Source organism: Cervus canadensis, chromosome 23 (genome assembly GCF_019320065.1).
Source record: "Cervus canadensis isolate Bull #8, Minnesota chromosome 23, ASM1932006v1, whole genome shotgun sequence".
In the NCBI taxonomy this organism is placed as follows: Eukaryota; Metazoa; Chordata; class Mammalia; order Artiodactyla; family Cervidae; genus Cervus; species Cervus canadensis.
Genome location: NC_057408.1, coordinates 47,582,001 through 47,594,165, shown reverse-complemented (window position 1 = coordinate 47,594,165; position 12,165 = coordinate 47,582,001). Strand labels below are relative to the sequence as shown.

At 46.6% G+C, this 12,165-nt stretch overlaps 1 protein-coding gene across 2 annotated transcripts in view; it reads left to right on the top strand.

Annotated features, from left to right (window-relative positions):
• LAMA3 (laminin subunit alpha 3) overlaps positions 1-12,165 on the top strand; it is a 250,485-nt gene that overhangs the window by 143,926 nt on the left and 94,394 nt on the right. The gene's annotated exons all lie outside the window — the stretch shown is intronic.

Here is a 12,165-nt window from a genome sequence, read left to right as displayed (position 1 = left end):
CGCACAGCTGCTGAGAGATGAGAAGGAGAGGGCGGCTCAAACAGATGCTGTGGGGCCAAGAGGCTCTTCCAGCAGATCTGCTTTGCATATGAAACCAGAGGCTGGTGTCACGTGATCCGGGTGATCAGCCTGATCTCTGCAGGACTGGAGAGTAAGCACAGGGGGTGAAGAAGAGGACCCGTCTCCTAGAAGAAGAGGCTGGAAAGAATCCCACAGGGATTATGTGGCAGGGAGACCGAAGCAGATCTTTTTCCATCCAGGTGTGTGTGGCGTGCGCATGTGCAGGAGACAACATGAGGCTCGGGTCCCTTCTGAGTCCCCTCCACATCCCCGCCATGCCCACCCCGGGTACCGGATGTCTGGGTCTGCGTCTGTGATCTGGGCGTGACAGCCGGGAGGGGCCGTGGCTGCTGCTGGCAGGCGCCCGCACCTCCAACTCCCCTGCAGCTGTGTTCATTTCCTCAGGCCGCTCTGACAAATGACCACACGCTGGGTGTCTTCAGAGTCAAAAGGCTAAAGTCTGAAATCAAGCCGATGGCACCATGCTCTTCCTAAAGGCTCCAGCAGAGACCCTGTTCCGTGCTTCTTTCCTTCCCGCCTTGTGGACAGTCCTTGAAATTCCTTGACTCTGCCTCTGTCGTCTTGTGGATTCTCCTTGTGCATTTCCGTCTTCACATGGGAGTCTCCTCTGTGTGTGTGTCTGTGTCTTTTCTTTCTTCTTTTAGCCTTTGATTTTTTTTTTTCACCTTTTCTTAGTTGAGGTACAGTTGATGTATAATATATACATTTCAGGTGTGCAACATAGTGATGCACAATTGTTTACAGTTATATATCATTTATAATTACTATAAAATATTTACTATATTTCCAATATTTTCTAAATTGCTGTAAAAAATATCCTTGTAGCTCATTTGCTTTTCTATAATAGTTTGTACCTCTTAATCCCCTACCTCTCTTGTGTCCCTCCCTCCTTCCCTCTCCCCACTGGTAACCACTAGTTTGTTCTCTGTATCTGTGAGTCTGTTTCTGTTGTTTTATATCCACTAGTTTGTTTTATCTTTTTAGATTCTACATATAAGTGATAGGCGCTATTTGTCTTTCTCTCACTTATTTCTCTCAGCATAATGTCTTCTGGGCTTCCCAGGTGGCGCTAATGGTAAAGAATCTACCTGCAATGCAGGAGACCGGGGCTTGATCCTTGGGTGGGGAAGATCCCCTAGAGAAGGAAATGGCAACCCACTCCAGTGTTCTTGCCTGGAAAATCCTATGGAACAGAGGAGCCTGGTGGGCTACAGCCCACGGGGTTGCAAAGAATCAGACACGATTCTGAAGCGATTTAGCATGCATGCACAGTGCCTTTCCAGTCCAAGCATATTGTTGCAATTGCAAAATTTGATTTTTTCTTATGGCCAAGTAGTATTCCATTATATATATATATATATGTATGTATACCTGTGTCTTTCTTTCCTTTTAAGAATACCAGTGGTATTGAATTAGGACCTGCCTTACTCCAGTATAACCTCATATTATGTCTGCAAAAGTCCTCCTCCCTAGGTCACATTCTAGGTACTGGGGGCTTAGAACTTGGATGTATAGCAGCAATGTTGACTTTTCCTGAGGAAGGACCCTTAACCACACCTGTGGTTGTTGCTTCATTCCTAGTAGTTTCTTTGTTCTTGGGGAAGGAAGCTGAACGAGAACTTGAGTCACGGAAGATTCCAAGACTTTAAAACCACAGGTTGTGAGTCTTCCCTGAGTCAACTTGGTTGTCCGTCCTTCTCAGACTATGGGCTTAAATGGAATGTGACTTGCACAGAAAATTTTGAGGTGATACCAGAGAGTTCTTATCACAGTTAATGAACATACATTAGGATCTGTTCCCTCTGGTCATAAGCTGTTCTCTAGAAGGAAACCAGGGACTTAGCTCATTACTAGAGACTTTGGGTCCTGACTGCACCAGTGGGCCTGTGAAGATGTCTAACCCATTTCCAGTAAGTCCTGGTATCTAAGGACAGTGATACTCAGCGGAAGCCCAGACTTCTACCAGGACCTGTAGCGATGCCACAGAACAGAAGGGTGCACTGTGCAGGATTTGCTTGCTGTCTTGTGGCAGGAAAAGATGCATAAATGGGAAGCTCAAAGGGCCTCAATGTGCCAGTCATGACCCAGTCAATGCAGAAGAAGAGAGACCAGACTAGACCAAAGAAAACTGAAGAATTAGAACTGGCTTCAGCACATTATAAAGAAATTATCTTCCAATTAAAAAAAAAAAAGAACTGCCCTCAGAGAAGGAAATCCAGGGTATTATAAAAAGGGAACTAGGATTGAACAGATTGAACTAGGAATGATGTTCCTTTTAATATATTTGAAAAGCAAATCAAAGGAAAGAATTCAACATCTAATTGTTCAGAGGAAAGAACAGTCTGACAAATAAGTGGAAGAAGCAGAGGGGGAGGTGTTAGCATTAAAATCCTTCCCCCACTCCAGGGAGTAGGAATCTGGATAAAAACAGATTGCAATTTTTAAAATAGATAAACTAGAAGGATCTATTGTATAGCACATGGAACTCTGCTCAATGTTATGTGGCAGCCTGGATGGGAGGGGAGTTTGGAAGAGAACAGATACATGTATATGTATGGCTGAGTCCCTTTGCTGTTCCCCTGAAATTATCACAACATTGTTTGTGAATTGGCTGTACCCCAATACAAAATAAAGTTAAAGAAAGAAAGAGGGATAAAACAAGGTTCCATTTGAATAGGAGAATGAGCAATGTATAACCTTGGGAAAAACAAAGAGAAAACCAGATGGAAGAGCAAGAGGGGCAGATAAACAAGGAGAAGTGGAATGAACAGTCACTGGGAGATGGAATCCTGGCAGAGTACAGAGCCCAGGACACTGTAGTGGCCTCAGTCACAGCTGCATACAGTGTCCCCATATTTAACTGAAAATAAAAACTCACTAAGCTGTAACTGCAAACCAGTCCAACAAAGTTCCATTTTTCCTAATGACTTCTTTACTTTTTCTTTTGAATAGAGGACACCCAAGGAAGGAGATTGGGGCTGAGACTGGAGGTTGGGGAACCATGTACGGTGGGTGAGAGTTAAGAGAGCACCCCGAGGAGAAGGTGTAGACACACAGGAGGGAAAACAGGTATGGGGGTCCCTGTGATTAATCATAGGAGGCAAAGGAGCCAGAGATGGAGAGGCAGTTTTCAGGCAGGAGGAGGAGAAGAATTCACTGTCTTAGAACGAGTGGGAGAGTTTTAAAAGGGATTAGCTGCTCAACAGAAGAAATTGCTGTGAACAGAACCTCACACACAGTTTCTCAATGTTGCTGCCACAGAAAAAGGAACCCGAGAATGCATTGAAAACTATAAACATCAGGGCTTCCCTGGTGGTCCAGTGGTTAAGATTCCGCACTTCCACTGCAGGTGGTGTGGTCTCTATCCCTGGTCAGATGCATTAAGATCCCACGTGCCCTGTGGCTCAGCCAAAAAAAGAAAAACGCTTAAGGCATCATCTATGAGAGAGAGATTTACTGTAGGGTTTTAGATACAAATTCTAAGGAGTGTTTAACAAACCTTCACTCGCCAATGACAGTTGAGTAGACTAGAAAATGCCTAACTTAGAACTGAGGCAGGCTGTATAGTAGTTTTGCCCATGCCCGAGGGAACATCAGCAGGAATGGAATCTCACTGACCTGCATTGCAGGTCATTGGGTGCATTGCACCCAAAGCAAAAGGTGAAATTGTTTTATCTTTTTGTTACCAAAAAGACTGTAATCACCTAATGGGATGACATATCTACCCATGATCAAAGTAGATTTGTCATGAATGGGCCCTTGGCAGATAATGTAAAAAAAACTTAAGTTTATTACATGACTGTAAATTGCACAAATTACCCATGATAATTCCAGTGTTGATGCCGAAAAAGCTTTTGACTGCCTAAAGGATTATTTCTTTAGAAAACATTAGAGGAAAGAATGCTCCCACCGCCTCTGAAAAATTTCCTAATGAAAATGAAGAATGTGTTTAGAGGAACCTAACATTCAAGGAAAAGAAATAATCAAAGATAGCTAGAAGCGAAAGTGTGAATGTGTTAGTTGCTCAGTTGTGTCCGACTCTTTGTGACCCCATGGACTGTAGCCCACCAGGCTCCTCTGTCCATGGAATTCTCCAGGCAAGAAAACTGGAGTGGGCTATGAAATTATGTAAATTATGAAAGTGTGATAACACATTTATAGGAAACTTGGAAAATACAGAACGAGATGACATATAGCTCCACTACACTGCTGCTGCTGAGTCACTTCAGTCATGTCCGACTCTGTGCGACCCCATGGACTGTAGCCCACCAGGCTCCTCCGTCCATGGGATTTTCCAGGCAAGAGTACTGGAGTGGGTTGCCCTTGCCTTCTCCGAGTTCCACTATATATTACAATTATTTCTTAGTAGATAAATTAAGATTTTTAATTGGAGTTTCAATATTGAACCCTCAAAAATTAGGAGAATGATCGAAAAAAAAAAAATTAGTAGAATGAATATACAAAGAAGTAAAATGATATAGTCGACCTGAAAAGCACTGTGAACCTATTCAACGTAATTAAGATTTATACAAAATCATAGGACAGTAGGATAAAAATTTTATTCAAATTCCCATAGACTGTAAACTGGGAGACACTGGAATATATCCAGGGACATAACACAAAGTGCAAAAGCTTCATGGTCTAAAGGCATTGACCGACTTCCCCTGTGGCTCCGACAGTAAAGAATCTGCCTGTAATGTGGGATACTTGGGTTCGATCCCTGGGTCGGGAAGAAGCCCTGGAGAAAGGAATGGCAACCCACTCCAGTATTCTTGCCTGGAGAATTCCATGGACAGAGGAGCCTGGTGGGCTACAGTCCTGGGGTCGCAAAGAGTCGGACATGACTGAGCAACTAACATTTTCATTTTTCACTTTCAAAGGTATTGAAATCATACAGAGTCTGTTGTCTATCACTGTCCCACCTAAATTTAAAACTCTAGATTCTGTTTCTTCTTCAACCTCTGATTGCAGAAGTATACTGTATAAAAGATAAAAAGTCCATTGTTTGGGACAGCTCTCTGGACTCTGGTCTTAAAGGTTGATCAAAATTTCATTTTTTATAGCAACACAGTAATTTGCTTCTGCTTTTAATAATGGATGATTATGCCATCAGATTCTTTGAATGAACGAAAAGTCTAGAATATCCTCAGAAGATTTTTATTGATCAGTGACAGTTACACGGATGCTGGGAATCACTGCTTTAAAAAAATACCATGATGTCGACCACCTTCAAGACATTTTAAGATTGATTACAGGAGATGGCAGTTCACCTGGACATTCAGTGAAACCACAGGTACAAATATGCCATTTGAGAAGAGCAGCAGCTAAAGGAAAGCCGTTTGTGGGGGGACCTCAGCCAGTATCACAGATTTACTCCGTATTTGTGTTAGATGGAGAAACAAAATGGCAGAGAAGGTCATAGACTTGGCATCCTGGGAACAGAAGTGCTTCCAGCTCAGCAGAAATCCACAAGCCCCAACAACTTGGAGAAGCAATTCCTTTGATGCACCTCATCAAGTAATAGGAATGGTAAATTCCAGATGGCGTGCAGGCAAGCTCTGGGACACGGTGGTGAGCAGGGCAGATGGGGCGCCTGCCACAGGATGGAAGAGCTTGGCATTCTCACCTGTGTTCCCTCTTCCTAGAAGCTCCCACCTCTTAAAGTTCTTGAGACTATTAAATAATCCTGTGCAAAGCCCTTCGAACAGTACCTGACACACAGTAGCGCCGGTATTAGCTGTTGCTATTATTTGCCAAGCACTTGGCTACCTACCTCCCACCCTTTATACTTTGTCCCCCTGAAGCCCCACCCATTCTTCTGGCTTCAACCACCTCCATGATGGATGATTCCCACACCTAGAGCTCCAGTCCTGGGCCCTGACAGACAGCTTATCCCCCCTTCATGGAAAATCATTTCTGTGTTGGTTCCTGTACTAGCTTTTCTTACGGGTCTTAGAGGACAAGTCCCCTGACCTCTTTAAGCGCCTATCCCCTCACACATATAATGAAGTGTTATGTTAGATGATCTTTAGGGGCCCTTCAAGTCCTTGATCCTACCGCCGATTCTATATCTGAAACCCATGCCATTGTCTTGCTCTTCAGGCTATTCCTCTCTTTGAACTTAAATTTTATTTATTTTTTTTACTTATCTGTGGCAGCCTCTCCCTGTCTCCAAAGCCTGAGATCTCTGTATCCCCTTAGAATCAAGCCCTTCTCCCTACAGCCCATCAGGTGTCGACTTCTGAAACAGTACGTATTATCTCCCTCCCTTTCATGGCCCCTGCAGGTCCTGCACCTGGAGAATTCTTTTTACAATTGATCATCTCTGAATTGACCTTCCTTTTCCTGGCGTACTTTCTCTCTCCCGCCCTCTCTCTCTGTCCTTCCTTTCTTTCTTCCTCCCTCCTTCCCTCCCTCTCTCTCTCCCTTCTTTCTTTCTTTTTCTCTTTAATTGAAGGGGAAATGCTAGTACGCAATCACCTCTCTCTGTCTTGCTTGGTCAGTCGTGTCCGACTCTGCAGCACCATGGACTGTCACCCGTCAGGCTCCTCTGTCCATGGGATTCTCCAGACAAGAATACTGGAGCGGGTTGCCGTTTCCTCCTCCGGGGATCTTCCCAACCCAAGAATCGAATGTGCACCCCTGTGTCTCCTGCCTTGACAGCCAAATTCTTTACCACTGTGCCACCAGGAAGCCCATACACATTTATACTGGGATTTAAAAATCTATTTGCTCCGTAATTTTGTTATTAATGCATAGAGAATGTTGATAAATGCATATGTTTGTGATTTCATCTTCTTGGTATGTGGGGGTTTTTGAAAACAGGATAAAACATTTCCTTCAGTCCCTGTGATTTTTTTTTTTTTTTTGGTCTTAAATTCTGTTTTATCAGTTAGTGTGTTTTATGGCTCAAACTATTTAATATATCTAGCACCTACTCCAGTTTGGGTGCTGTTTCTCATACAGAGGGCACCCATGCCTACTAACAAGAGGTCATGGTCTGGTAGGGGAACCTCCACAAGTTATGACAGCGCGTCATAATGAACGCCGTGTCGTGTGCAGGCTACTGGAGGGTGGGAGTGGCTCTGCCCGGTACCACGTCCGTCGCATCACTCTTTGCACAAGAACCTTCCCCAATTACCCATTGTCTGAGAGGATAAAGACCGGCTTTCCATGATCCGGCTGCCACTTACTCTAACTTAAGCCTTTTTTCCCAGCTTCTGTGGTCTTTCTCGCCTTCTCTAAACGCTTTTCGCCAGCCTTCAGTTCTTCAGTTATGGGTTGTCCTTTTCCCTCTTCTGTTGCTGCTGCTGCTGCTGCTAAGTGGCTTCAGTCGTGTCCGACTCTGTGCGACCCCATAGACGGCAGCCCACCAGGCTCCCCTGTCCCTGGGATTCTCCAGGCGAGAACACTGGAGTGGGTTGCCACTTCCTTCTCCAGTGCGTGAAAGTGAAAAGTGAAAGTGAAGTCGCTCAGTCGTGTCTGACTCTTCACGACCCCGTGGACTGCAGCCTACTAGGCTCCTCCTCCCATGGGATTTTCCAGGCAAGAGTACGGGACTGGGGTGCCATTGCCTTCTCTGCCTCTTCTGTTACCCCCTCCCAATTATCCACATCCTTCAGGAGTTCTGTGTTAAAGGTACAAATGCAAAGAAGGCATGAAGCCTCTGCAAGCCCACAGGGATGCCTCTGTCATCTCGCTGCCGTCCCATCTTTCACATGATCACCTAACTTTCTGCGTCTCTGTGTCCCGTGTCCTCAGGGAAAATGCGCCAAGGTCAAAACTAACTGACTGTACTTTGTCCTTTCCGTCTCATGTCCCCTAACTTGAGGATGTGTCTATAGAAGACACTCAATAATTATAGGGTGAATAAATGAGCAGATATAAGGTAGACTTTGGATTCCAGATGAAAACTGGACTTAATGGGGGTGCAGTATGATGGGACCCATGGTATTTAATGAGCAAAGGATAGAGTTCGCCCTCATGCCTGACTTTCTGGTGACCTGCAAGACAGGCGAGCACCCACACACGCGCAGACGTCTTTACATAATGTTTGGCCCTGAGCCCGTTGCCGTGGAGACGACTTCACTTGACCGGCATCCTCAGTGCACCTCCTGGCAGCGGTGACTGGAGGTTTCCTGCCGTTGCGGTAAGGGCAACTCCTTGGGTAGCACAGCGTCTCCCTGGAGGAGTGTACAAGATCTGGCTGACTTCAGGTCGTTTTCTAAAGATGTTCAGCCAGACTTTGGGGGAGGAAGTTTCATTTTAACTCCCCATTGTCACGGCACCGCTCCAGACTCCTTTGTTTGCTTGTCTTTGCACAGGATTCCTGTGCTCGGGGCTCTCAGCACTGTGTTGCTCAGACATAGTGTTCTCCACATTTTGGTGAACGCTTGCCCATCAGGCCCCCTGGGATCCTTGGGGTTCAGCTCCCAGGCCACTGCTCTCATCATCACGCTCAACTTTTTGCTTTTTTCCATCCACTCGTATGTGCTCGGTTGCTACCTACGTGCTAAGAGAGGCTCAGCGCTTTATCCCGTGTTACCAATGCGGTCACACCCTCTCCGCCCAGCTCTCCCACCACGTCACCCCATGGTTGCCTTGAAATAAACAGGCACACGTTTCTCCTTGTCTCGACAAGCAGCTTGCACAGCTGTCCTCCCAGAAAAATCCCCCTCCACCTTTCTTTTCCAGTGAAGTGGAAATATTAAGAAATAGGCTCCATCTGCCTGTGCTCACCCTCAAAGCCTATGTCCAAGTGAGCGCTCAGGGTCACTCGTCCCCCAGTGGCGCTCAGGGTGGGAGGGGCTCGTGGGCACCGGCATCCTGTGATCACACCCATGGGCCAGCAGCCCTGTGTGTTTGCAGGACGACCAGCTGCCCCGTGGCACTCTGCGACAAGAACAGTGTCCGTGCACAGAGTCCTTTCCTCACTGCCAGGTGGGAGAAGTGGAGAGCACCCTGCTCAGTGAGGTCACCCCCAGAGTCCCTCCTCTCATCAGGTCTCCTCTTCCTGCTTCTTCCCATCTCTCACACCCGTGCCCCCCTCCCAGAGTTCTTATGCTCCAGAAATAGGGAACATCATCTGGGAACAGGCAGTTTTCTGGAGGACTGTGATTGCATTTAGTCTGGGATTCACAAGAAGAGAGTAGGTGTTATTCACCTTTGCCTAGGAACAAAATTATGTGTGCTACACTGCCTCTGTGTGTGTGTGTGTGTGTGTGTGTGTGTGTGAGAGAGAGAGAGAGAGAGAGAGATGATGTAATCTGCAAGTGGGTATAAGTGTTGAGTTGGCCAGAACATTCGTTTGGGTGTTGTTTCTTTCTTTTTTTTAAAATAACACGTTACAGACAAATCTGAATGATACTTCTCTGAGAAGATGGTCCATGGTTTCTGCAGCTCCCCAGACCATCCCCTATCCCTCCGAGCTGGCAGCCCACTGTATCAGAGCAATCACTCCAAGCAGATCACTTCTACCTTGCACCTATTTTACTAGAGGAGTGATTTGGGGAATATTTTTTTCCTCTGTAGAAGAAACAATCTCTATAGATATCAGGGAGGGAGGGAGATGAGGGGATGGGGCTGAAATGATATTTGCCCTGCCAGCAGGTCTTGCAGGTGAAACTGATTTTATCTTCTTAGGTGTGGTGGGTGGGATAAAGAGACCCCCATCTACTACCCTTTGCTGATGCCACAACAAGAGTACTTGTTTGGCTAAGGCAAACTTACTGGAATATAAAGTTATATTTATCTTTTTTGGGGTGGTCTCTGGGGTGGTCCTTTGGGCTTCCTTGGTGGCTCCTTGCAGGAATCCACCTGCAATGTAGGAGACCCATGTTCGATTCCTGGATTGGGAAGATCCCCTGGAGAAGGGAATGGCTACCCACTCCAGTATTCTTACCTGGAGAACTCCATGGACAAAGGAGCTTGGCGGGCTACAGTCTATGGGGTCGCAAAGAGTTGGACACAACTGAGCGAATAACACTTTCACTTTCTGGGGTGAGATTTTTTTTTTTTAATTGAAGTATAGAATAACACTTTCACTTTCTGGGGTGAGATTTTTTTTTTTTTAATTGAAGTATAATTGATGACAATATTATATAAGCGACAGGTATACAATATAGTGATTCACAATTTTAAAGGTTATACTCCATTTACAGTTATTATAAAGCATTAGTTATATTCCCTGTGTTGTACATTAAATGTATTCCTGTAGTTTATTTTATACCTAATAGTTTATACCTCTTACTCCTCTCCCCCTGTATTGCCCCTTACTTCCCTCTTCCCACTGATAAGCACTGGTTTGTCCTCTGTATCTGTGAGTCTGCTTTTTTGTTATATTCACTGTGTATTGTATTTTTTGGATTCCACACAGAAGTAAGATCATACAGTATGTCTTTCTCTCTCTGACTTATTTCACTCAGTATGCTTACCCTTCAAGCCGCTCCATGTTGCTGGAGATGACAAGATTTCATTCTTTTTTATGTCTGAGTAGCAGTCCATTGTATACAGATAACACATCTTCTTTATCCTGGCATGAGATATTTTAATAAATATTAAGAGACAGGTGAAAGCTTACATTTGGTAGCCAGTTAATGACAAAATATTTCATATCAGGTTGTCCTCCTAATCATCTAGTGGAAAGCAGATTTCCTAATAGTTTCTTTAGACCCACAGGAAAGGCTCAGTGTGGAGATCCACCAGGCGTTGGCTGTGGAGCTCAGTGGCCGAGCGGCTTCTTCCGTTCCCACATTTCAGAGGTGGGTTGCTCAGTCCTGAGGAGCTGCTCATGCTTTTCAGCCCGTCTGGTGCTCAGAGCTCCCCGCAGCCGCCTGGGCGCCCGGCCCCACACAGGGGGGCCGCCCTCCCCACCTGCTGCAGTGTCAGCCGTCACTCAGCCGGACAACTGGGAGTCCTCCTCGCTGTCCCCTCCTTCTGTCCCCTCACCCAGACCACAGTGAGCCCCAGCATCGTCACCCTGAAACAGTTTGGAGCCCATCGCCCCCTCTCTGTCTCGAACACCTCTGCCCCCGCTTGGCACCCCGTCTCCCCGCCGCAGAGCTGCCCGCAGCTCAGTCCTTGACACACAGCCACCTGTCCTCCTTCCTCTCTAAAGCTTTTCAAGATGACGTCCCCCCGTTTGAGAACTGGCCAGCTGCCAGCACTGCCTGGCGTCTCCCCCACCGCCTCCCCTCTCACGGAGGGAGAACGGAGCCTTGAGAAGCTGGATAACTTGCTGAGACGCTGTCTCTAAGTCATGTGAGAGCTGGAGCAGAGCTCCGGCCAGTCTGCCCTCTGTGCAGGGCTCAGCCGCGCGCCCCGGGGCCCCGGGACCGAGTCACAGCGGCCAGCCCCTCCAGGCTCTCCATCATGGGTGGTGACTTGGGTCAGGCTTGGGAGTAGGCTCTGGGGTGAGGGAAGGACCGAGGCCCTGGGCCTGAGAGCTCCCCAAATAAGGGTTAGGTGGGAGTGTGAACAATACAGACATGGGGTCTACACCGGAGGTCAGAAGGCCAACAGACTCAGTCTCCGGGAGGGAGGAGACTCCCGCCTCTCCAGGCTCACGGTTTAGCATCCTTGCTTGTACGCCTGCTCCAGGAGCTCCCCACTGTGTTCCCTGCACACGCCAGGCCGTGTCCCCCTGTTCTTGCTCTCTGGAATGCCTGCCCCACCTTCTACCCCAGGACGCTTGTCCTTTTACACTCAGCTCAGGCGTCACCTTCCCCCGGGGAGGCTGGGTCTGTGTTGGCCTTCTGACCCCTGTGTAGACCCCACGTGAGTACTGTTCACATTCCCACCTAACATTCACCCTGGGAGCTCTCATACCCAGGAAGTCTGTCCTTCCTCCACCCCAGAGCCTAGTACCAAGCCTGGCCCAAGTCATCATCCACAATGCTCATTGCTCTTTGTTCTCAATTAAGGTATAACTGGCATGTAACCTTATGTGAGTTTCAGATGTAAACATAATGATTTGACATTTGTGTCTATTGTGAAATGGTCACCATAGTAAATCTAATTAGATTTACTATGACCGTAAATACTTACAGATTTTTTTCTTGTGATTAGAATTTTTAAGATTTACTC